General features: G+C 36.9%; 1 protein-coding gene and 1 pseudogene across 6 annotated transcripts in view; one reads left to right on the top strand and one right to left on the bottom strand.

The window, feature by feature from the left end:
* The window catches only part of LOC129724695 (syntaxin-1A), an 88,907-nt gene extending 76,496 nt beyond the window's left edge, over positions 1–12,411 (top strand). For all 6 annotated transcript variants that reach the window (XR_008727943.1, XR_008727945.1, XR_008727946.1 and 3 more), the window contains one exon: positions 9,739–12,411. The gene's annotated coding sequence lies outside the window, so the exon portion shown is untranslated. The remainder of the gene's footprint in view (positions 1–9,738) is intronic.
* A 6,943-nt stretch (positions 12,412–19,354) lies between these two features.
* LOC129719562 (uncharacterized) lies at positions 19,355–20,999 on the bottom strand (annotated as a pseudogene).
* Between the last annotated feature and the right edge of the window lie 6,263 nt (positions 21,000–27,262).

The following is a 27,262-nucleotide window of genomic DNA, read 5'->3' as shown; positions in this document are numbered from 1 at the left end:
AGTGAGAGAGAGTGAGAGAGAGAGAGAGTGAGAGAGAGAGTGAGAGAGAGAGAGTGAGAGAGAGAGAGAGCAAGTAGGAGTATGAGAGACAGAAAAAATAGGACAGAGAAAATAGGACAGAGAGAAAGACAGAGAGAATAGGAGAGAGAGACAGATAAAATTGAAGAGAGATTCAGAAAATAGGAGTGAGACAGAGAAAATATAAGAGAGAGATAGAAAAAATAGAAGAGAGATAGAGAAAAGAGGAAAGTGAGATACAGAGAAAATAGGAGAGAGAGAAAGAAAAAACATAGGGGAGAGAGAAAGAGAAAATGGGAGAGAGACAGAAAAAAAGAGAAGAGAGAAAGAAAAAAAGAGCAGAGAGAAATAAAAAAAATGAGAGAGAGAGGGAAAGAAAAAATACGAGATAGAAAGACAAAATAGCAGAAAGAATGAAAGAAAAGGAGAAAAAGAAAACAGGTGACAGAGAAGAAGGAAATAGGAAAGAGAGAAAGAAAAAGTAAAAGAGAGAAAAAGAGGAAAAAAGAGAAAGAGAGAAAAAGAGAAAAAAAAAGAGAAGGAGAAAAAAAGACCAAGAGAAAAAACAGAGAGAAAAAAAAGAGAAAGAGGAAAAAAGAGAAAGAGAAAGAGAAAAAAGGATAGATAAAAGGAGAAATGGAAGAGAGATAAAGAAAATTAAAACAAGAGAGAGAAAAAGAGAAAATTAGGGGGATAGAGAAAAAGAATAGGAGAGAGAAAAGGGAAAAGTAGAAGAGAGACGTAGAGAAAATAGGAGCGAGAGAAAGAGAAAGGAGAGAGAAAGAAAAAATAGGAGGGAGAAAGAGAAAATAGGAGAGAGAAAAAGAAAAAAATAGGAGAGAGAGAAAAAGAAAATGGGAGAGAGAGAAAGAGAAAATAGGAGAGAGAGAAAGAGACAATAGGAGGGAGAGAAAGAAACAATAGGAGAGAGAGAGAAAGAGAAAATGGGAGAGAGAGAGAAAGAGAAAATAGAAGAGAGAGATAGAGAAAATATGAGAGAGAGAGAAAGAGAAAATAGGAGAAAAAGAAAGAGAAAATAGGAGAGAAAGAAAGAGAAAATAGGAGAGAGAGAAAGAGAAAATAGAAGAGAGAGAAAGAGAAAATAGAAGAGAGAGATAGAGAAAATAGCAGAAAGAGAAAGAGAAAATAGAAGAGAGCGAAAGAGAAAATACGAGAGTAAGAAAGAGACAATAGGAGAGAGAGAAAGAGAAAATAGGAGAGAGAAAGAGAAAATGAAGAGAAAGAAAAGAAAGAGCATTAAATTATGAAAGAGAGAGGATAAAGCATGAGATAAAAAAAAGATGAGATGATAAAAATGGGAGAAAGTGAGAGCATATATGAGAGACAACTGAAAAGCAAAGCCTTGGTGCTACATTCCGATGCGGCACTCGACCTTCTGTTTTATGTACACAGATTTCGCAGCCTTCGCAGCGAGAAAACTAAAAATGATAAAAATAGGAAATGTGATTCCACAATTCCACAAAAAAAACGGGCAACCTTTTTTAATCTGGCTGAAGCTTTACACAGATGTTAGTTTTTGTTTTGAATCGCGATTATTTTGTGAAAAGGGCTCATGTAAAAATAGAGTATGATTATTAATATTTTTAGAATCGGAACGGTTTGTTTGATCGGGGTGACGTCTTTGACACAGTGAAAGTTAATAATTTTGTCTTTCCGAAATATACACCCAAATAATTTTTTTCAACAACAAAAAATGTAAAATCAAAAATAGATTATGTCAAATAAATTTCTTTTTGAGCGTCTTAGTAGAATGGAATTGATCATTAAGAATTGGTTATGTTTCCATCAGTCCACATAAGCACTGATGATGGTTGCATGTAGCAGCCGAAATACGTATCTGCGGACGGCATTCGATTAAAGGGTATTCGATTTTTAGTAGTAGAATTAAATGGAAACATAACCAATTCTTAATAACCAGATTATGTCAAGTTTACTTTCAATTTTTTTTTATAAAAACTACAGAAGGTTAGCTTGGTTATCTGTTCATGGAGAAATAGAAAAAAAGTAGAATTAAAAGGAAGCAAAACAAAATAATAGCGGTTGGTATGATGTCTTCGGCAAAATTGTAGACAGTAATTTCGTCCTCCCAGAAAAATATACAGCGTAAGACAAAAAATCATAAGAAAAAAATAAAGATGTAACTGTGAGTACAGTCAAACCTGTTTTTGTGCGAGGATAGGGACCGCACAAAATTAATCGCATAAAAAAATCAATTGAAACTTCACTTGCAGCTACGAACAATGTTCCCACAACATTATTCAAAAAAACTTTTGATGCGGTGGATAGGGAAAATTGATGATTCTGATTTAGAATACCTATGAGAACAATTTTAAAACATCGGATTGACAAACGTAACTTTTTTATACATACTAATCTTTCCAACCGCTTTCCTTCGCAAGCTAGTAATGCGTGACTTTTCGTACGTAAAACTGGCTCAAATAGTAATTTTTTGACGCAAAACTTATGTAATACGTTGGAATTTAATCCAAGGATCGGGAAAACTAAATGGCTGGAAATCTTGGGAAATGTGGTCCTTTTTCATATACCGCACAAAAAAAGTCACAAAAAATATATCCGCATAAAAAAGTCGCACAAAACAAAATTTACATGAAAAAACGTCGCACAATAACAGGTTTGACTGTATCATCTCTGAAACCTCACTTTTTAAAAATCTTATTTTTTACGAAAACTACACATTGTTTAACTTAGAGAAAAAAAATGTCAACAAATAATTTTTTTACGGTGTATTTTTTTCTTGGAGGGACAAATTATTATCTACAACTTTGCCGAAGACACTATGCCGATAAAACAAACCGTTTTGGCTCTAAAATTCTGACTCAGTCAATTCTATTCATACGGGAAATTTAACTTAAGAGGTTTTCTCGAGCCAAGTGCTTATTAATTATAAGAATATTTCTAGAGCCAAAACGGTTTGTTTGTTCGTTATAGCATCTTCGGCAAAGTTGTGGATAGTAATTTTGTCCTTAGAAAAAAAACCCCGTAGAAAAAAACTTCAAAAAACAATGAATGTTTAGTTTACATTATGTAGATTCCGTAGCAAAAAATTCAGATTTTTAAAAAGGGTGTAAAAAAATGTTTCATTTATAATTATATTTTTGTGTTTTTTCTTTTTTTGTCTAACGGTGTGTTTTTTTTCTGGAAGGACAAAATTACTGTCTACAACTTTGTTAAGGACATTATACCAATCAAACAAACCGCTCTAACATTTTTTCTGTCTGGAAAATTTAACTTTTTTCTCATTTCTCCATGATCAGAAAATTATCAATGTCGAGTCAACCTTCTTTATAATAATTATAAGAATATGTGCAAAAGAGTATTTGGGGATAATAGATTTCAATTTCTGTATGATATTTTTTTATTGAAAAAAACATTTTTTTTACTGTGTATTTTTTTTTTTAAACAAAAATTATCTGCAACTTCGTCGAAACCGTCACACCGATAGAACAATAAAAAATCTCATAAAATATTTGTAACCATTAGTACTAGTTTTAGATAACCCCTTTTCAAAAATGAGTCGTTAATAAAAAAAAACAATAGCACAATACATACATCTCCATCAGATTTTTATCATAGGAACATGTGTACAAAATTTCAGCAGATTAGAAAAACAATAACAAAAATGGGACATTTTTCATGAAATTGCTCAGCTATAAAAGAAATCATAAAAAAAAACAGAAAAACGATTGTTACTAATATTTTTTTGACGTAGAATTACGTCTTACGGCAACATATACAGGGGACCAGTTTCATTACAGGGATCCAATTTCAAAAATCAAAAACATCGAGAGCGTCACAAAAATTCTCCATTTTCAACCGTTTTAAGCTCAGTCAGTTTCCAACCGATTTTTGTCATTTTTGCAGTAATCGATTGGAAAATCAACCAAGCACCCGTCCAAATGCAGAAAGTTGTAATCTGATTGTTCGAACAATTGTACTATTGAAAATTGTCAACAATTTTGGCCTTGTCGAAACGCAAATGTCGACCTCTGATTGGTCGCACAATGCTTCCTTCCCTAACAAGGTCGACAGAATATACCTAGTTGACTAAGAATGCGCGCTTTGTGTTTTATGTATAATTCATTCCATGATTGTGCCGATACCACACGGATGTTGGTTGCTGATCGTGAAGAAGAAAGAAAAGCCGGGTTTCAATTTCTGGCTGATCGCGCTGGGCGCGTTGATACTTGAGTTGATACGTGCGAAAAAAATCTTTGTCAGAGCGGATATCGCGCGCTATCTGGACCATGAAGCATTTATGCGATTATTAAATGAAATTTGCAACTGCAGCAACCAGTCTTTTTCAAGGCTACTAAATATATTTAGAAGAGCATAATGAATGGTTATTACTAAATTGCAACTTTGATTGCAGTTTGATGCTGCTGCAATTGCGCAGCAGTGTGATGTATATTACGATTCATTAACACTGTGCATCACAAGCGGTATATGCGAAACAAATCCGATTCCAAACAGAAAAGTTCAGCAAGTTCTGCTAACGGCACTGAGTCCGTTTTAAAAAAATCATAACACTTCATTAACAAATATGTAACGTCTTGAAGAAGACGGTTGTTGCTTGACATCACAGCATAATTGCGACCCTTATATCCGATACGAGAACGGGAACATCTTCTTCCTTCAAGCCGTGCAACACACGATACATGTTATATTGTTGCTTTTTTAAGGCAACAATAGGTTGACAAGAGGAATGTAACAATTTACTTGGAGCAGCAAACGTACGGCGGTCTGAACTTTGCGGCAAGTGTAATAGTAGAACGTTTGTTGTAATCCGCCAACCGGGAAGCAACCGAAAATGTTTCTCCTTACAACGAGGTTTGACCTGTTGTGACAAATTTCCTGGCTCCTTTGTCGCTTGTCTCTGGTGCCATCTCAATGATGACACATTTGTTGGCAGGTACACAGTTGACGATAAAATAATGCGCTTTCACGCTCAAATTTCGCTTATATACCGACAAACTGTGAGCAGCGTAGCCCATCCTCTTTGTTTCGAACGTTGTAGAATGATATAACTGGAAATATTTTTTCCAGTTATCCCATTCCACAACGTGCGTAAAAAATCTTTGTCAGAGCGGATTAGTGATGGGAAACTTATCGATACTTATCGATAATATCGATAAATGCTGGTCATCGATATTATCGTTAATTTTTTGACGTTAACGATAATTATCGATATTATAAGGGTGAGCACAAGTCAGTGCGGCTGGTTACTGAGGAGACCCAAAAGAAGGAGACCTCACCTACCCTACCCCAGGAGTTGCTTTTGCCGCTAGGTATTTGTTGGGTGCTGTTATTCGACAAGATTTAGCATTGTTGGGGGTGGTGTAAAGGTTAGCCCCGGGTGTCACTGAGTTTCTGAGAAATAATGGTAACTAAAAAGGTATTTATAGTTTTTAGTTTCCTAAGAACAGATGAATTCGACAACTTAGTACTGGAGAACTTTAAAAAAATATCCAAACTTTTGGCACCATCTCATAAAAAGCAATGATACGAAATTATAATAAAATGCATTTTCTTTGGCTTGCCAAGTCTTATAATATGATGGACATGTATAGCGACAGTCTATTGGTAATTCTCTGGTAATTGTTTAGTTTAACTTGGAACTGTTTAAGTTTAAAGTATCTGTTACCCAACAAACAATTTTTAGTTCCACTAAAAATCCAAATCAACGAAATTGTTGCGCCAAAAAAGTATCCTGGTTTATACAGGGGGTAGACAAAATAATTGAGATAAATAAAATTCTCTCGAATTTCGAATGGCCAGAACTTAACGAAAAATGAATCAATTTTGATGACCGGTTTCATTTCACTGGAAAACAGTATTATATTAGTATTATTTGGGAACTTGGTGTGACCAACCTACACCGAAAATGTTTCGGATTTCAAGAGTGTGTGTCACAGTGTACATTTTTGCAACGCATAGAACGTTTTAGGCAACTAAATTGTCTATCTAAAATACTTCATTTAAAAAAAATTTGAGATCACCGATATTTTCTAAAATAATTTTTTATTTTTAAAATTATATGTTTTTCAGAGTAGGATCTTTAACTCATTTTTTTATATTTTTGAAGGAAAGTTCAGATAATTTTTACTAAGATATATTGATTCATAAGAAAAGGGTCCACATACAGTTAGGTTTTCTTACGCGGGGGATACATGCCTCGTGAAAAAACCATGTTAATACAGAAATCCGCTTGATAACCCGCTTTAATTCAAAAATTCGCGTAAAAAACCACGTAAATTTGAAAATCTGCATAAATAACATGCATAGAGAAAATCCGCGTGAAAATAATCTGACCTTTTTAAATGTTAATCCAGATAACTTTTCAAACGCAAGATTGCAAAGTTGCTTTGTTTAATAAGACCTACACACCCACAATGTTCGATTGAATTCTGCTAGAGTGCTGCAAGCTCAAAGAAAATTAGTACCCAACAGGGAAAAAACCGCCAAAATCAACACCCATACCTAATAAATTCATACCTCGATGATTCCTTGGCGAATTTTCAATCTTTGGTTACCAATGAACCCGACATAAATTCTGATTTATTGAAAACATATAAACCTAGGTGAAACAGAATGTCAGAAAAAGTTCTACGTGTTGCAAAAATGTACACTTTGGCACACACTCCGGAAATCCGAAACATTTCCAGTGACCCTTGGTCACGTCCAGATCCAAGTAATACTAGGAAACTAGGACTGTTTTTCAGTAAAATGAAACCTGTTTTGTCAGAATTGATTAACTTTTCGTGAAGTTCTGGCCATTTAAGATTTATAGAATTTTGCCTGCTTCAATTATTTCCCTTATTATACAACCTTCAAAATGAACTTCGGCTTGAAACTACTCCGTAGAAAGCACTCCCGGCGTAAAACCCGAAGACTTTCCAAAACAAACTGTTTAACTCCTCCGGTTGTTTGAATTTTCATTCGCAGTATCGTAAGATTTGTCGTTCAAGGTCTTAACACAATGAATACGTTGCGGCTGCGTTTGCGGCAATTTGACAGTTAGCCCATACACTTACTGTCACATTGATGTCAACGCAACACAAACGTATCCATTCTGTTTGGGCCATCTCTGTCTCTGTTTTTAACAAATTTATATAGTAAAATTGCATTTGTCCAATAACGTTTGCGGTAAAAAAATGGACAAAAATTGCCGATTTTTCATGGGTTTACCTTCAATCGCACTGACGAAACTACTCATGCATCATCAATCATAGTAACCCATGAGTTAGCAAAAAAAAATTGACAGCTCTATCAGTCAAACTCTAACTGTGATGACGAAAAAAGTGAAGCTACTCCGTACAGAAGTGTGCGCGTTCAAAAACGGTACCTCGCCGCGTCAAAAACGAACATCGTGCGGCACTTTGTGAACGCCGGGTATGCCGGTTCTGGCATCTACAACATCTTGACACTATTGGACAACGATCAGAGCATCGAAAGAAAGCCCAGTTCCGGACGGCCAACGACCCTGAGCGACAAGAAGCTTCAAAGGATGCTGAAGAGGAAGACCGAGGGAAAATGGGCTAAATCGCTGCGTGCACTTGGCCGAGAGGTTGGTGCATGCTCTAAAACAGTGAAAAAGCATCTGGAGAACATGGACATACATGCAGGAAGCGGCAGTCCCGTCCACTGGTCTCGGAGCTGCAGGCAATGATGCAGCGACAGCGGTGAAATAAAATGGTCAAGTCGATTTTCTCGGCGAATCGCGACGCGACAGTGGTACTGGACGACTAGACCTATCTCACCCTGGATGGCAACGACTAGCAGGGCTTTTCGTATTTTACCTCCCCCACGAAGGAAGTGAGCACCGAGGTAAAATTTATTTCACAGACCAAGTTCCCCAAGAAGGTGCAGCTGTGGCTGACAATCAGTGAGAAAGGGATGTCAAAGTTGCTCTTCTTTCACTCCGGGCTGGCCGTGAACACGGAAATTTATAGTACGAAGTGCCTGACAGAAGTTGCGTCGTTCATCAAGAAATACCATAAGCGCAAAGACACGGTGTTCTGGCCAGATTTGACGTCGGCCAACTACTCGAAGCGATCATTGGAGGAGATGGAGCGGCTGAACATCGATGTGGTACCGAAGTCGGCGAATCGGCCTAATGTTCCCCACCTGCTTCTCATCGAGAATTTCTGGACAAACTTGAAGCGTAAGATCTATTCCAACAATTTTGTCGCGAAAACGGAGGAGGAATTAATAAAAAAAAAAAACGAAGAAAGAGCTTAAAAACAAGGCTACTCGCATGTTTTCGTCCGCCATGGCGAATGTTCCGGTTAACTGCCGGAAGGCTGCACGCAAGGACGTAATATTTTTTTGTGAGGAAGCTAACATGATAACCTTCCATGGGAAATTTATCCAACTCAATTATATGTCATAGTTTTTTCTCATCACCATCTGAAATAGTTTTTTTTTTCATCACCATCTGAAAAATTTTTTGTTACCGCAAACGTTAGCTGTCAAATTATCGATACTTAAAAGCCCCGGAATTATCGATTGTTATCGATGTCTGTTTTGGGCGATATTTCCCATCACTAGAGCGGATAGCGCGCGCTATCTGGACCATGAAGCATTTATGCGATAATTGAATAAAACTTGCAACTGCAGCAACCAGTCTTTTTCGAGGCTGCTAAATATATTTGGAAGAGCATAATGAATGGTTATTACTAAATTGCAACTTTGATTGCAGTTTGATGCTGCTGCAATTGCGCAGCAGTGTGATGTATATTACGATTCATTAGCACTGTGCATCACAAGCGGTATATGCGAAACAAATCCGTAAATATCAATTTACTAAGTTTTCATCATCACAAACCAGTCACTTCTTACAGCATCTCGATCATACTCTAGGTTCATAACAATTTACAGAAGGGGCATCTTTGCCGATTGAGAATTCCGGCCTTTCTCTGGTTAAACTCCGTCTTCTCACAGCATCATGAAATACAAACAATCTTCATATTCATATACTTGACCAAGGATTCCGACGATACTTTCGGAAAATTAAAATTCTTTCTGCTTGGTTTATTTTAAACATTTAACAAGGCTGAAATTATTGACTGTTATTGCAATTGTCTGGTAAATACAACTAATATCAAACATTTATGAATTGATTATACGATTTTTTTATGTTTCTTTCAACAGAGTCGATTTGAGCACATCGATTAGTGCGTTTTCGACGTAGAATTATGTCTTACGGCAACATATATAGGAGTACAAATTGTAAAACCGAAAGCATCGAGAGCGTCACGAATATTGCCCACTTTCAAAAGTTCTGAACTCAGCTAGTTTCCAACGGATTCCGTTTATTTTAAAGCAAAAATAATATACGAAACAAATACGGAAAAATATATCGCTTCACACCATTAAAATGATTAACCCTAATCGAGTGTATTTCCAAAGCTATTGCAAAAAATTATTGACTTAAGACAGGCTGTCGTAATTCTACGTTTACCTTGCGGTCGTTTCTTATAAACAACCTCTTCCACTTTTAGTTTGATATAATTAAAAGAGTAAAAGGGTTTTGGTAGTACTTGATAATGAAATAAAGTATATTCAATATCATAGTTTCGACTTTTTTCGATTTCCAAACTACAATTGAATGCAGTTCTTCCATTGCGATCATTTCACTTTTTTCCAACCAAATTTACGCCAAGATTTTATTACTTTCAGCAACTGTTATTTACAATCACCAACCTACTTATATGAACATCGATCGAGCGAACCGACAGTTGAAGGACACAGCCAACCACAGTAAGAAATGGCCTGTACGCGGGGGAAACCGCAGCGATCCGTGCATTTCTCTTTTAGGATCTTGTAGATCACTAGTTGCATATCGACCATCAGTCAGTGTGGGCAAAATGAACGCAGCAGTAGAAAGTGTAGATTCCCGGTTAATTACGCTTGTTGATTATTTATTAAGTTTGTCCTAGATTAGATAGTTTGAACGCATTCAATGGTTCAACGATGTGCTAATAGGTTCGATCCTTTTGTTCGTTGATTCTAGTCAAATTACTAGTGATTACGTATTGATATGGCACTCATACATAGAAAGACATACATATACAAGCCTAGGTTCACTTTGTGTAAATATACTCTCAGCCAACAATCCCACTATTTAAGAGTAAAACAAATAGCTTTTGTTAACATTGACAAAAACCTTTCGGGCAAAGCCGGAAACGGGCATGTTAAAGTGCAGTGTGCAACCAAACGAATGCCGCTAAGAAACTAATGTTTATATAGGAAAGCTGTAGCTATATGAATTCCAAAAGCGCTCTATTTAACCAATGCATAAACAAAAGCGTGCCAGTTTTTTGCTTGCAAAGTCGAACTCACTCTAGGCTACAAGTTTGGTTAGAAAATCCTAGCAATAAACTACAAGGAAAGGGTTGTTTATATTTTCTGTTTCACCAGTAATCAGTCAGAGAAGATAAATCAAATAGGACTTGTAACTTGGAGGTTTAAACTAAACACACACTCACACAAAGACGTGCGTGCGCACGCGTTACGCACAAGCGATGCGAAAAAAGATCCTTTCTATCTTTCTACACCTGGAACAGTGTATAACGACAGTAACAGCAGTGAAAACAGCAGCAGCAGTGGACAAATAGTGACACTAAGAGAAAAAAATAAAAATGTTCAAGAAAATGTGTGATAATATTTAAAAAATCTCTAACATTACTTCGAGGGAAAATGAAAATATACAAAAGCCTATAGATATATTACTACTATTATTCGTAAAAAAATCTTAACAGAGTGTCGTATTTATATCTCCTACATACGAAAAAAAATAGGGAAGAATAGAAACGAGCGACAAATCGAGTGACAGTCACTAAAATCGATTAAAAGGAAAAAATCTTTTTGCGCAACAGAGATGACACTCTTGGTCGCTTTTGATAGGATAGATAATAACACAAAAAACATCGGAACAATAATCGTGCTTACGTGGGATAGACGGGAACGAGTTGTGTTTGTCGGTTGTTGACATTGGCAGTGCTCGACAAACGACGAGAACCTGAAATACATCACAGGTCAAGTGTCTTGCATTCACCCAGCTTCACGGAGGTGGTAATGGTTCAGGTTTTCGGTAAATGTAACAGCAGTAATTCTATAAACACGAAAATTTATTATTTATTTGCTAACGTTCAGGGTTGGTTTGCCGCTGAAGTTTATTGTGCAGGATTGCAGTATAACAACATTTTCTGGAAGCTATTTTTATGCTTTAAAAAACTGGCGTCAGCCTATCGGCTGTTGGCTTAATCAAAGCTTTGCTTTTCCGCTCACCGCAATGCTTTTGAAAGAGAAAAAAATATAAATTTCGATTTTAGTCCAATCTTTATTAGAAACTTCAATTGTTGATCTACTGTTTTAGCGGTAGTTTATTTCGTTAAATATCCACCTCTGCAAATTTGTTGGGTACGTCTTGATTTCTCCGGAAAATATACTATCAGACCTTAACTTCAGTGAACGCGTTTGATTTTTTTTTCTTCAAGAGAAATTTATCTAACGGCACTTGCTGGAAGATAAAAACGCACACATTCCGGAGCTTACGTACATTTGCGTCATTCATTCACTGAGACACTGACATGAATTATACATACAAAAAAAAAACATCAATTCGACGAGAAGTTACACAGAAAGAAGAATCGTTCTATACTGCCGAGACATTAAACTTACGAAAGTGAGATATAAGAATTTTACAATTCAGGATAAGATTCTTCATTAGTAGGAAACCAATGAAAACAAAGTATAAAGTAAACGACAACTCAAAAGTTGAAGTCATGTTTAATTTTTCTGCTAGCTTATGTACCATAAGCGTTACATCTATTTTTAATTATCGCATTCCTCTTGTTAGTAATTGTAAGAGCAAACCCAAGCAACGGTAAACTGTTGAGTCAATTGTTTTTAGAATGATTAATTTTTCTACTAGCGGGAAGTAAAACATAGTGGGGGACCTATTCTGTTTGTATTGGTTCCGAACAGTTTCGTTGAATGCGTGGATATTAGCGAAAAATCAACACAGAAACGAGCAACCGACAGGTGTAATTTGAAATAAGTAAATTAACTGGTGAATAAACAATTAGTTAATATGGTACGATATTTAAACGACACCAAAATGACAAACCAGTATAGTGTAATCAAAACTTTTTAATATATCTTCAACCTAAGTATCATATCTTTTGCATTATTCATTCATTGATTGAGCTAGAAGTGGAAAAATGTTATCATCTTGAAAATAGAACAAGTGAAATCTATAATTGTAGCGTTCTTCAGCGAAAACACAAAAGCAGCTAGCTTTTTGGTTTAAAATTTGAAACCTCTTTTGTTCACTTCAACATGAGAAAATTAACTAGATATTCCACCTAGACTACCGCGATAAATATAGAGCAAACATTTGAGAAAGTGAATATTTAAAATTCAAACTTCTTCCTCTCGTGGACAGCGAAAAAAACTGCAGTACGTTGCTAATAAGGTAAAAAGAAATCTTAGGAAAAAATTACACACATACACACAAACACAAAAAAATATCACAACATCTAGGAAAAAGACAAATACCTAATAAAGACGAAAGCGCTCTGTTGTACAGTACATATTTTTTCTCTATATTTCTCTATATCAGTTAGTAAGCGGTAAGAAATAATATAAGAACAAACATATATATAACTTAAAAAGCTATTCGAATCGCAATGGGGATGTGTGGGCAAAATAATAAAGAGGGAGCCTGTAGATTTTGGGAGCAAGGGCTGCACGTAAAATCAAAGTAAGCTGTGACCGAGGTGTATAGAAACGCCGCTCTTCGGCTGACCATAACAGAAAACAAACACAAGCAATGATCTTGGACTTGCTTAACGTAAGTGAATAATAAAATCATGTAAGAGAATCGTCTTTTTGTCTGCTTATGTTACGTTTGACATTTCGATACGCTTGGCAGCTGTGCTTCCAGAACCGACGGCGTCCGCGGGAATGCGAAAGGGCCGTAAACAGCAGCAAAATCTATAATAAGCGCAGCAGCAGCATCATGAGAGATATATATAAATATATATATAAAACAAGAAACGAAAGATCGACACGTGTTACTTTTAATTTTTCCTCCTAACCCTTTCTCTTGTATTAGATAAGGCATTTATTTTTTTCTTGAAATCTTGATGTTGATAACAAAAAGAATATTATAAATCGAAAGCAAAGCATCGTCGCTATTGGCAGGAAACGGAAAAGCGTTTGGCAAAAGCATAAGAAATAAACAAATGTTTAGAGAAGGATCGTGTATATTGTTACATTTAATCGTAAGTCCATTTTGAAGTTACTGACAAGTTAATGAAGAATCTCTCTCAAAATAGTGTTGAAGAAACCATAGACAAAACATTCAACTCTCTTTGCACAGCGGGAAAAACAGCTGATAAATAGAATCTATCCTTTCCCCAGTTCACAATTCAAACTGCAGAAATACAACATCAAACAATTATATTGGAACACAAACACTCACAATGGAGGAAAAATCAAACTCACACAAGCCACAAATGTCACAGCATGTGCAGAGAAACCGAAAGATATACACAAACACATCGACACTGACACACTCATACATAAACAAGAGATGATGTATTAACAATAACCTATAACAGTGGAAACAAAATAGTGACTAACAAAAAAATCAAGATGCAAAAATGGACAAATGAACATTGGTTTTCATGTTATTTAATAAAGAAAAAAAAACAAGTTAATAAGATTAAAGAGAAATCAAGTGATGGCTTTCAAAATTATATAAAAAAGAAAACTAAAAAAAAATAAAGTTATTAATAGCTAACAATTTTTCGCCTTTTGCATTAAAAACACAAACACAAGGAGAAAGTGACACGCTAGCCAACCAGCAATGGATAGGAAACATATAATACATAACTCTTCTCTCTGTTTCTCTGAAGGTTGAAGGCGGATTGAAAAAAATAAATGAATAAAAGGAAAACCGAAAGACTTTGGCAACTATACTGCACACGTAGGAAACCACAAACACACATACAAAGAATCACAGTTTTACTCTTCCTGGTAGAAATTTTCCGTCTCCAAGGCAACATACACACACCAATAAATCGCCTACTTCGAGCGACCCCACCAGCCCTTGGAACAACTTATTTCCCCTTCCTTCGACTTAGGCTCAACCACCAACAGGAAACTTCACTCCTTTTTCCCCGAAGGAACTCAATCTTCATAAGAGAATATATAACAGAAGCAAAAATTAAAAACACAAAAAATTGAAGCAGAATAACATCATCATCAAAAAGACAAAGTGAGAGCAACCGTGTGTAAACTTGTCAATTTTCGCAGAAGTAACATCTACTAAAACCCAAAAATAAAACGATACCAATTAGAAACTGCTACCATAATCAGTAACAGCAACAGCAAACAGCAGCTGCAACACGAAGAAACTTTCCTTTTGGTTCGGGATAAAGTTTCTCGTAGAGACAAAAAAAAAAACAATTATAAAACATCAACAGCATACAGTAACCAGATTGAAATCAAACGAAAATGAAAAAAAAACTCTCTTCGGTATATGATAGCAATAGAACGAGCTGAATTCCCAAATTCCAAAGAGAAATGGATCGAAAATTTAGGAAAAAAAAATTTAGAATCACATTCACACTGACACTCGAGAAAAATAAAACGAAGCCGAAAAATGGAAAACCCAATGGAGAAAAGTAATCAGCTGTAATCTACTTCAAAATAAAAAAAAATTAAAAAAGGAAAAAGAACAACAACAATGCTATTATAGTATGTAATAAAATTCCACAGAACCAGAGGAAAACGAAATCGTTGCAATAAAGATGAAAATATTAACGATGAAAAACTTACTTTCGTTAGTCGCCAATCACAGGTCCACGTTTTTTGTTGTGTCTGAAAGCTGAAGCGGATTAGGCTATGCCCTCTGTTTGGATGTCAATTGTGTCCCAAAATCGTATGTTATTGTGCAAAGTTGAGAATTTATAATTTTTTTCCAGGTGAAAAAGGCCCACATTGACATTCTAGGACCAGGTAAGGAGGTACCAAAATTACGGACAGAAGCATAATATTGTTGTTTCTGGTTCGAAATATTTCAGGGGTTGACCTGCATGAACATAAAACTTGCAATCAAACTACAAGTTCTCCATCAAACATGCAGAATTAAAATTGTAATTTCTTAAAAATTGAAACAGGTAGAGAGTTGGTGTCAATTGCGTTGCGATGCCAACTTCTTTCCCTTACACGCTAGAGCTTTGCGGTATTTGACAAAGTTGTAGATCTCTAAATTCCATGAAACTTTACAGAATATACAAAATTTCTAACTCTTCAAGTTTCAGAGATCTACGGGTTTTTGTAAAATTTGCCTGAATTTTATGAGTTCACCCGAATTAATTTCTTACAAATTTTTTCTCGATAGAAATTGAATAATTACGTCGTTTTCATCCGAGTACAGAAGTTTCTGAAGTACTTAAGTGAAAATAATACACACAATTTGAAAAAAATACATAATTTTGTGAAGTAGATATCTCAGCGGGTAGCAAGTATTAGCAAACCATGATTTTTTCTAAAAATTGTCCATCAAAAAATCTTTATTTTCTGAAAATTTGAAAGAAATGTTTTTTGGTGTTTTTGTGATATTTCAGTTTGAATATAACCATAGGTTTCATATAAAAATACAATTGCTATGTATTTATTGCATGAAATACACGGTTCAGCACTTTGATACTCTATCCAACCTATGTGCAGTCTTCAGCAAAGTTTCTCAGTGTAATAAGAACTTCAACTTGACACTCAGTTTAGTTCGCGATTTTGCCGCAGAGATGGCGCTACGACACCAACTTTTTATTCTTACACGCTAGAGCTCTGCTGTTTTCGACAAAGTTATAGATTAGAAAATTTTATGTAACTTTGTTGAAGAAACAAAATTTCTGTCTCTTAATTTTTTTTTGGAAATTTACGAATTTTTGAAGAATTTGTTTGAGTTTCGCGTTTTTTGTAACAGTTTTTTGATTGAAAACATTAAAATCACCAAATAATATGCAATTTTCTGAATCAGCATAGGTTTTCGGTTCAAGTATGCGTCGAGTTTTCGTTAGCATTAGTTCCCGAGACATGCAGACCGTTTGACTTGTATGGGAGCCCTCCCTTCCCGTAAAGGGAGAGGTGTCGAACCTCCATGGATATGTTTTTACTCTCAAAAATCTTAACATGCTATATTTGGTTCCATGTGTTTGATTAGTTTTTGAGTTGTGCAGAAATTTGTGTCTCATTTGTAATTAACCCCTTCCTTCCAGAAAAGGGGGGGTGTCGACTCACCATGGAAGTATTTCTTGCCCCAAAAAACCTTTTCTTGCCAGATTTAGTTAAATTTGCTTCATTACTTCTCGAGTTATGCAGAAATTTGTGCTTCATATGTATGGAGCACAAATTCCCTTCCAGAAGAGGGGGGGGGGGGGGGGTGTCGACTCACCATGGAAGTATTTCTTGCCCAAAAAAAAACTTCACATGCGAAATTTGGTTCCATGTGCTTGACCGGTTCTTGAGTTGTGCAAAAATTTATGCTGCATTTGTATGGGAGCCCTCCCTCCTAGAAGAGGGAGGGTTATTATCACTCCCAAAAATTTTCCCTTGCTAGCTTTATCTACATTTGCTTGATTAGTTTTCGAGTTATACAGAAATTTGTGTTTAATTTGTGTAAAGCCCCTTCATTTCAGAAGAGGGAGGGGTGTCAGGGGTGTTCCTTACCCCCAAAAAACCTTCACTTGCTGGATTTAGTTACATTTGCTTGATGATTTCTCGAGTTGTGCAGAAATTTGCGTTTCAGTTGTATAGAACCCCTCCCTTCCAGGAAAGGGAAGAGTGTCGACTCACTATGGAAGAATTTTTGCCCTAAAAAAACCTTCACATGAGAAATTTGATTCCATTTGCTTGATTAGTTCTTGAGTTGTGCAGAAATTTGTGTTTCATCTGTGATGTACCCCTCCCTTCCAGAAGAAGAGAGGTGTCGAACCATCATGGATGTCCCTTGACAGCTTTAGTTACATTTGCTTGATTACGTTTCGAGTTATACAGAAACGCCGATCGGTTCAGTAGTTATCAACAAGGTTGTTAACCGATAATTTATCATAAACGCCGCGCCGATAACGATACGTCTTCAGACATTATTGTCATTGTCAAAGACGATAGCTACTGAAACTGAGTCATTTATTTTTCTGATTAGAAGCGAAACATAAACAAATAAGGAAAAGTTTTTACTTGTTGCCTAGTGATGTCTTGTCTCCAACCCTCCGAAGTAAAAAAAACGTTTCCTCACCCCGTGCCTGCTTTTCGATCAAATCGTTACACCATTCGCTACCACAGCAGACAAAACTGGCATAAGACGTTAGTGAGCTGATAACGTCTAGTGACTATCGTTATCGCCGATATCGGTAATGTTTGAAGACGCTATCGTCATCGCCAATAACGATACCATACGTTATCGGTAACGACGATGATGATTATCGACGATAATCTATCGTATTAACAACCTTGGTTGCCAAGCCTATATGGATCAGACAGACAGACAGATCTGCAAATTTATATGTTCAAATACGCCTTCTTCACTTATTTTTCGTGCTATACCACCGGGATCTCAAAAGTTTTGAACAGAGAAACATGTAAAAAAAGCGTATGTAAAGTAAAAAATCACGAAAGCTTATTTTTTTTGTATGATTTACCTAAACATAAAAAATTACACTAGTCGACAAAATGACAAAAAGTGCACTCCAAAAGCTAGAGCCGGAAAAATGAAAGATTAGATTAGAATTTTGGTGCCCCTAGCCAGGACTGGAATTCACCTCAGTGCAGACAGATCCACACAAGTTTGCACACAACACAATAACCATCAAACAGTGTTTGCTGCTCTCGATATTATTTGTGTATTCTCTTCGTCCCGTTCGCTCTATCGCATTTTACTCGCACCAAAAAAAAACGACAGAGTACACTATGTGAATTTGCCGAACTGAGCGACACTACACATTGTGCCACTCTTTGTGCGTTGGTTAGGGCAATGGTTATCGAATTTTATTTGTCAGACTAAAAGCATTCAAAAATCGAAACTTGGGACTTCATTCATAGTGAGATCTGATTATTCTTGCTTTAAAAATCTCTTCTCCAGTATCTGCAGCATTTTTGGGTTTTGCTCAACATTCAATTGATTTGGATTCTACTGAAGTAATTTTGAAACTAATTTTCGATGCCGCTCAATGGGTTTTGCTGCAAACCTAAAATTGATTCGTCCCCAGAGATAGCCGCAATATATCTCGAACATGAACAGTATCAGTAGGAGATGCATGTAGCGCTTGTATATGAATATCGGTACGTCCCAAAAACATAATATCTGGCCGGATAAGGAATTGGTTACGGTGAAGTAGCGTCACTCATCACTCTACGTAAGCAGCTGTGTCTCTGCTTTACTCCAACGGTTAACAAGCAACTACGTCATCAAAGTAAGGATTCGACTTAATAAATAGGTTTCTTTATACATTGCCTGCATTTATTCTTGGTGCGCACAATCAATTTCGTGCACGTGTAAACCACCACCTTCATTGGTTGTAGGTAGGTAAATGCAATGTAGAACGACAGATTTTTTTTTAATAAAAACGCAGTAACCTTTGATTTTGCTAAGAAATAAAATTTCTGTCAAATATTTTCCATCCGTACTTACGAGAGTAAGTATCGAGTGATACGAAAATTAGGAAATGCAGTTTTTTTTTCGTGGAAGCTTGCAGAAACTAAACCAGAACTTCGTGCGGTACTGTAGGTATATGCTACGAAACTTCACTCAAGGTAGCGTTTTTCGTTCCAGGAATTCAGTAAACTCTCGGACCTCTACAAACCAGAAAAAAGAATTTCGGACCTCTACAAACCAGATTACTGTACCATCTATGCTTTACTGAAAAAAGGTTGAGAAGAATACTATAAACACGGAGTAACCTACACCTACATCCTAATATTCGTCAAATATCTTATTCAAGTTTGTCTTTGCAAATTATTCTGATACAAATATTTTAAGGAAATCAAGATAGAAGCTCAACAAAAGCATACAATATTTGTCTGTTGCAAAAAATGCAAACAGCTTTACACTGGAAATGAACAGAAAAATATGATTTGGAATGTCTAAAATATAATCGACTACTTTCGGAGGGCTCCAGTGAACTTAATCTCTTAAATTATCCTTCAGAATCTGTTTATAATCTACGCTTATGTAAGAGTGTTTTTCAAACAAGTGAAATATGAATAACTGAATGCAGTTTTTTCAAAAAGTTCGCTTTTTAGTATGGTAATGAGCTACCTCTTTGTAGACTTTTCGACCTTGCCTGATTAAATACCACTCAACCAAGTATGTTTGAAGGGTACTTACGACAGCTTCCTCTTTTTGATCTAGTGTTAGGATAGGCGGCTCAAATTCGTTTAACCTAGGATCCACATACAGCGCAGCGTAGAAGGCAGGATTATCAAACCACAATGGTTTTCACTTTAGAAGGGATTCCAGTAGTTGTTTCGCAAGGGTATCGTTGTTGTCTTCCAACTTTGAACAACACTCTTTCCAATAGAGGTAGAATGTTCCACATGTTATCGTTTCTTCTTGTATTCTTTTTGTTAAAATGAAAAGCTGCTTTGCTGCCGAAACAAATTGTTCGACTCGTTTCCAATAGTTAATATTTTAAAGCTTCTGCTGATCTAGTGCCAACAAATTGATGATAAAATCATGCTGTTGGTGCAGACAGTCTACCATTAAGTAGGAAGAACCCCACCGAGTCTCTCCATCGAAGAAAGGTAACCTTTTGGTCTTATCAAGCTTGAAAGAGTTGACGTACGGTTGCGCTCTCAAAATTTTCACCAGCTGTCTGGTCTTCTTGAGAAATTTGCACAAGGAATCTTTGAACAGTATGGGCCGCACATCTGATTCCAATCAGTTTTCCACGTTCAATTATCGGTAAATCGTCATTTGGCTATAACAATTCAAAACTGTCTTCCCAAAGCAGCTCTGTTTCAGAACAATCCCCTTCATTACTTTCTCTGCAAATAAATTTAAAAAATATTACCAAAATTCAAAAGCGATTAACAACTACTTACTGTTCAGAGCACTCAATTTCAATATCATTTTCATCCTGATCCGTTTCGATGTCGGATTGAGTTTCTTCGCCATCATTGTCTTTGGTTTGAGCAATTTCGGTGGCTTCTTGGCGGTTTCGAGTAAGTGTAGTAGCTTTGAGCATATTTTTGCCATTGTCTGTGGTGATACTGTAAATTTGCGAAAGTTCAAGGCTAAAGATACTTAATGCTTTTAAAATCTCTTCCATAATGTTTTCGGCAGTATTTCTTTCCACCGTTTCACGCATAACCAGAGTACGTACGACAATTCTTCCGTTAGTTATAAATTGTACATTGATACCGAGGATACTTCGACCCTTACGGGAGGCAATGTCGGCCTTTATACAAACTAATTTCCCTTTCAGCTCTAATGAAATGAATTTGATCACTTTAGATGTAGTGGATTCCACATACCGCAAGATGTTGTGGCGATTTGTGTGACCCAGTTTCAACCCATCCTCGATCGGGTGAAGAACGTCATGGACACACCCTCTTTCAAAAAAAAAAAAACTTAACGGGACATTGCATACAGTAACCCACTGCACAAGGGATTTTATGTATCCATTACGCTCAAACGGTATGGTTTTTTCTCCACAATCCAAACCAAGCTCTTTCGCTTTTTCCGTATGCTTCGTTATGAAGTGCCTTCTCAGGTTAAAGATTGATTCACATTTGAAGGTCTTACTAGCATCGCCACATAACACACAATAAACCTTACTCTGCTCAACCCCATCTTCCGAAATCCACTTCTTCCGGTTAAAAAATTTTGAGAAATCAATAGTAAATTGATTCCTTTTACCTGCCATTTTGCAACGCAAACTGCTCAATTTAAAACACTTTGTTCTCACACAATGTTTCTCAAAGTGCAGCACAAAGCGCTGTTGATGCTCTCTCTCTTTCAGTGTTTCTCACTTGGTGAAGTTATTTACGCTCACTCCGTTTTCGCTCTTTCTCTATGCGCCTGTTGGTTGTCAAAATATGTAGGTATCATTCTCGTTTTGACATGACCGACAATTAACGCACTGAGCACAAAGTTCGTGCAAATAACAGCCCTGCCCCTAGCGATTACCAAAGCGCGTCAACTTACGTGAGAGTATCGCTTAGTAATTGCTCGCCGGGTTCGTCGCTTTAACGTTATGTTCACAAGAAAACTCATTTAAGTCTCTGGAAAAAAGTTAGTGGCTAGGGACATCAAAATTCACAGGAATGGTTGAATTTCATTTTTTTTCGGTTTAAGCTTCTGGAGTGTACCTGTGTTGACCAGTGTAATTCTTGAGAACAATCAAATAATCTTAAAACTGAATAACTTACTTCATTGATTAATAGATCACTACTAGTAATTAATTATTAAATTTTGTAATTAGTAACTTAAAAGTTACTTGTGCAATAAGTTCTTCTAGTTCTGTTTAATGAGTTACTTCTCTACCCAATTTAATTTTAAAGAAAATCTATAATTAAAGGCATGCAATTTGTTTAAATGAAATAATTATTTTGTAGTCTTCTTTAATTTCATCAACATTCTCGGATTCCGTCGAGTTTTCCAGAATTCCCTTTTCTCGTTCTCAGTCACTGGTAGAATAACATCCAACAACGTATCTTTTCTGTTTATAAGGTCAATTCTGTTAGATATCACCATTTGATCTAGCTGCTTTTTAGTGAAAATCATACAACTTTCTTTGCGACAGATGACTGTTATCATAGGTATAGAACATTTCACACAACAAACTATCCGAGCACGCGAATTCTTGAAACAACAAATAAACACTGTTTTGCTTCGACCGTAAAATACAGAACCATTGACATCGTCAATCATCAAGCAAGCTGTGACTTTTATACATTAATTCTTGTTCAAACGGTCACTAATAAACGCATACCTACACAAAGTTGGGAATGTTCTTTTAAACACGATTTAAAAGATTTTTTGTAGAAGTATATTTTATTAGATGTTGCAAGTGTTAAGATGCATACACGGATGCGCATTTGCTAGTGGGACTGACATGCGTTTATGGACAGGCTGCGGTAATCTAAATATTTTGCATTCATATCATCGGAGGTCACACAGGTGATGTAAAAAAGTCGCCACAAAATCCATTTGCGGTAGGGTAACAATAACTCATACGCTCTGGTGGGCCGTTTTGGGTTGTCTTGAGCCATCGAGCAATGATAAACAATTAGCACGAAATGCAAATATTTGAACGAAACAAATAAACAGTTGCCCGGGCATCTTGCCGCACTGATTGGTGCGTCTCCTCCAAAAGTAGTTTGTTTTGGAAAGTTGCGAACTGACCGAAGAACTGCCTCTAAACCGAGCAGCATAAGCATTGCGTACACCTAGAGTCTATGTTTGAACATTTTGTTGTCATAGCATAAATACCCCACCGCAAATGCAACAATGAATCACCCTAAATGACCGTGCTGCGATGCGGAGCTTTTGCCGTGTGCGTGCTGAGCACAGCTTGTATGCTAATTAGGTCGAAAGCAACGTGAATGCCAACCGCTCGACTGCGAACGTGAAGAGAGGAAATAGTTTAAAGCGGTCACAAGTGCACTTGAACTGGAATATAAAAAAAATTATCGACCACCGATATACACGGTAGCCTACATGAGGCTCAGAGATTGGTATACTGTATGTAACATGTTGATTTTTTATGGTTTGAAATGAAAAGAGGATTAGTGCGGCGGCTCAGACTCGTCTCTACCTGTCTTGCTTTTTTCTATTGGCCTTGCGATGTGACAAAACCACCAAGAACACTTTTGTTAAAACTTTCACCAACTAACTGCTAAATTTTCATTTTTTTCAGGTTACGTTTTCCATAATTTTCGAGCTATTTAAGAACTGCAACTGAGTACAGATATATTTTTTGTTAAAACGAACTTACGCCTCTAGTTGGCGATGATACTTTCCAAGCATTAGATTTGCATAATTTCTTTTATGTATTTGCCGCTTAAGGTGAAATGGGATTGTGGCCTTTTCCTACACAATTTTGAGGTTAGAGTTCTTTTTACTTTTGTATTTTGATCGTAAAAAATTCGGCTTCCACTAAATAAACAGCACTCAAATTGCTACTTCAGGCATGCAACAGTTGTGAAAACAATTGATCAAAGTTTCATGTACGTAGTCTTCATAAATCAAGAAAAAATTAGATTGAAAAATTCGAGTTGATCGCGACCACGTCCCGATTCACCTTAACCTCTAAATCTAATCTGTTTAGTAGAGCAAATACAAGTAGAGGTAAATCTGCGATGCGTGTGCGCTTAGATTCCTGCTCATACTGGCGGCCATGAACCACGTTTCCCTGTCGGGCAAACTGATTTGATTTGATGAGTTAAATAATGCGCATACATTAAGTGTAATTGCAAATCTCTCTCCAGATATTGAACTCGAACGCATAGTGGGATGGAGCCGTTCTTGTAGGTACAATGCGATACGATTCGCTGGTGGTGTGTTTTTGTTTTCGCAGCTCGCGGTTTAAACAACATGAAGTCGAGAGCCGAGTGCAGAGGTTCTTGGCCTGACCAGGCAGGCGTTCGCTCAATTTCATTAAATGCAAACTCACGTTCCTCAACTTACACCGAAGAAAATTAAGTTTTGCCTATGAAATGCTGGCTGGTGGCTGGTCATGGTACGTTGCCGGTAACTATGCAACATTCCGAGACAACTGGAGTATGTTTGATTATACATAATGTTTTTTTTTCTCTACCTCGGACGGGGGGTGAAATGAATCACCAAAGTGGTTCATCAATTTAGTTGGAAATGTGCTCTATACTGATACAGTTATGAGTTATTTCTGTAGCTCATGCTGAAAAAAGCTGTAATAATACCAAGTGTGAGAAAACGCTTCTATCAGAATGTCACCGTTAGCATATAAATAAACCTTGTGCTCTTTGTCTAAGTGTAACATTACCAGCGAAGGGCGGGAGTTGAGTCATTGTAGTGTACAACTTCCGTTGGAGTACAGAAAAATCATGAACTCTCCAAAGCACGCTGCTGTGGACACTATTGCATCTCCTATTCATGTGCCCATAACATGCTATTATCAAACAGGGTGATTCTCCTCCCTAAAAGCAGAAAGTGTCTGCTTTTCAGTAATGACAGCACTGCTCCAATCTATAGTCACCCTGTATTTTAACGATGCCGACCATGATTGTCGGTAGCAAACCCAAACTAGGCTTGCAGACCGGAAACGAACAAGCGAAGTGAGCTGATCGCAATAATGTATGCAAAGTTAAATCTCGGGACTGGAAATGTGCTGCTGCCCATTGAAAGCGAGTGGCCTGGTGGGCTGATAAATTACACTTATAAAGCCAACTTCCGATCATTTTGCATTGCTTTGCATGGACGGGAAAATAAACTGAAGCAACCTTTCCCTCGTGGCCAGTTTTATTTGCGTAGGAAATTTCGAAATGCGTGAAAATTTTTGAAGGATTTGAGAAGTGATGCTATAGAATAAAACATGAATCAAACAGACTTTGTTACATTTGTTCTTCAATATTTTCAGTATATGGGTCGTTCCATACGAAGTGTCCGAACAACTTGGACACGACCATCGCGGATTAGGCTCAAAGTTGAGGGAATTATTCATCTAGGTTCCCTCTTTTTTGTATAATGCATTTTTGGCGTAGAAATACATCTTACGGCAACATACGTATATAGTACAAATTGAAAAACCGAAAACATTGAGAGCGTCCCAAATGTTGTCCACTTTCAAATGTTTAAAACTCGGTCAGTTTCCAACCGATTTCCTCAATTTTTACAGCAATCTCTCAGAAAATCATCTTTGCACTCGTTCAAATGCAAATAAAAAGTAGTTTGATTATTAGAATAATTGTAATATTGAAAATTTTCAAGCCTTATTGAAACGCCAAATTCGACCTCTGATTGGTCGCTTAATGCTTGCTTGCTTATACTTAGTTAACCGAGAATGCACAATTCGGGATGTATAAGAGCTTGCTTTTGCTCAAACCTATCAATTTACTTGTGGATGGCCACTAGCACGGGTTCTAACCATATCAGCAGCGGGGATACCAGTTGGGGTATTGGTAACAGCGTCAAAGGGCAGGTGCAGCGAAACTACTTCATCTCGTAAAAAGCCAGATGGCGGTGCGGTTGCATGAGTGGTAGCTACATTGGCAGGCACCTTCTCAAGTGAAAAGCTGTCGTATTTTAGTAACATACAAACGGGGTTGTTGGCAGTAAAGTGCCTAGTTCCCACTATAGTATCATATCCGATATTAGTTTAAACAATAAATTGTCCTTTTGAGGACAAATTAAAAACCTAATTAAAGAGTCTATATTTTCTCGTGCATTCATTAAACTTCATTCAGAATGTTAGAGCACCTTGAAAGAGAGAAATTTGCCCTCATCTCTATGTCTCAGTACGAACTAAATTTTCTTTTGCTTCAGCAATATGCAACAGCAATGACGCTAAAACTGAATTTTCAAGCCCTAATTATTCAAACGCTGTACTATGGAAAATGATCAAGCTTTGCTGAAACGTCAATTTCGATTGATTTGACTGATCGTTGAATGCTCGCTCTCCCTAACACGGTCGACAGAATATTATACCTAGTTAACCGAAAGGACACTCTAGACTTTAGAAGAGGCCTGCTTCTGCTTAAAATAATCAGTTTACTAGTGGATGGCCACTAAGACGGTCCTAACTAAGTAGCAGTGGGTAGCAACAGTAGCGGCAATGGCAGTGGATAGCAGAAGCGTTAAATCCGATCCGTTGCAAAAGTTTGTTTTACTGCGAAATGGACGACTAGCAGCAAGAAGAATTGCTCAGGCAGCGGTTTCGAATTTTTTGCTACCTTGCATTTTTTAGCCGAGCACTCAGTGGTGCCGCTCTCGGCAAAAATCACCGAGACACGGCAATAAATTTTGAGTGTGTAGTAGGAAAATATAGCACCCGTGATTGGTTCGCAGTAACTTTACCAAACAGATACAAATAAATTGTCACAAAATTGGCACATCGTCGTTTTCGTTCAAAGCTTGCACATCTCATAATTCATAGTTACTTTTGAAATTTGCACAAATCATAATACACAGTTGAACAGCATGCAACACCTCATGTGACCATATCACACATTGGAGAATTCTCCATTCCAGCTATTGCTCGTCCTGTTTCGCTTACTTTCTTGCTCGCATTTGCTCCCGAGATCATATGTACACACCCCCCGTCTACTCTCCTCGTGTGTACCTACTCCCCTACTCACGAGAACGACCAGCCGTAGACAATTGTTTCAAGATGTCTTGCGATGGTTGCAGAGGGAAAAATAATAACAGGATATCGGACTACGTCGGCAGCGGTTTGATTCGGCTGGTTTTGCATTAGACTGCTGTACGATACCCTACACGTTGCCTCACTGCCGGCTGTCGGTGCATGAAGCAAACCCGGGAAGAAAGCATTTTCGTTTTCGAGCACAGTTTTTCAAGCACTCCTCCTGGTCGAACAATTTTAGTCGAGTACTCTTACTCGCAAGCAGGACCTCGCGTACTCTTTTACAGTCGCTGAGTAGCAATACAAAAGAGTTTTTGTGTGTCGGTGCGCGCTTGTTGCTACTCGGGGGAATGCATGAAGAATAAAGAGTATCTCGAAAGCGTGTATGTAAAAGACTCGAGAAACGTAGCAGGAAGGAATGTTTTGCTTCTCGCTCGCTTTACAACGCTGATAACAGGTCAATTATGCAATTATTAGATTAAAATATTATTATTTTCAGTTTTGCCTAGTAGCAGAAAAATTTTAATGATATGAAGAAAATCAAAACTTGTTTTGAAAAATGGTATATCCTGAGATTGACTTATATTACCTCGGGATGATAGTTGTTTTTAATGTGAAATTTTCCAAAGAACAAGATGAAATCAAATTTAAAATAAAATTAACTGAAAGGAAAAGAAGGTTTCAAAAGATAACTAGAAAAGGCGTTCAATCCTTAGTCCAAGGATTCTGTTGTTGGAGTCGCATATCGACGACATAGAAAGCCGAAGCAGTAACTGCAACATCATTGGAGATTTCTGAAAGACAATCCATATTTAGTTACTTTTCTTCAATCAATTCGCAATCCAAAT

The sequence above is a fragment of the Wyeomyia smithii genome, chromosome 2 (genome assembly GCF_029784165.1).
Source record: "Wyeomyia smithii strain HCP4-BCI-WySm-NY-G18 chromosome 2, ASM2978416v1, whole genome shotgun sequence".
Lineage (NCBI taxonomy): Eukaryota > Metazoa > Arthropoda > Insecta > Diptera > Culicidae > Wyeomyia > Wyeomyia smithii.
Note: the sequence above shows the minus strand (reverse complement) of the source record. Positions and strands in the feature narration are given on the sequence as shown.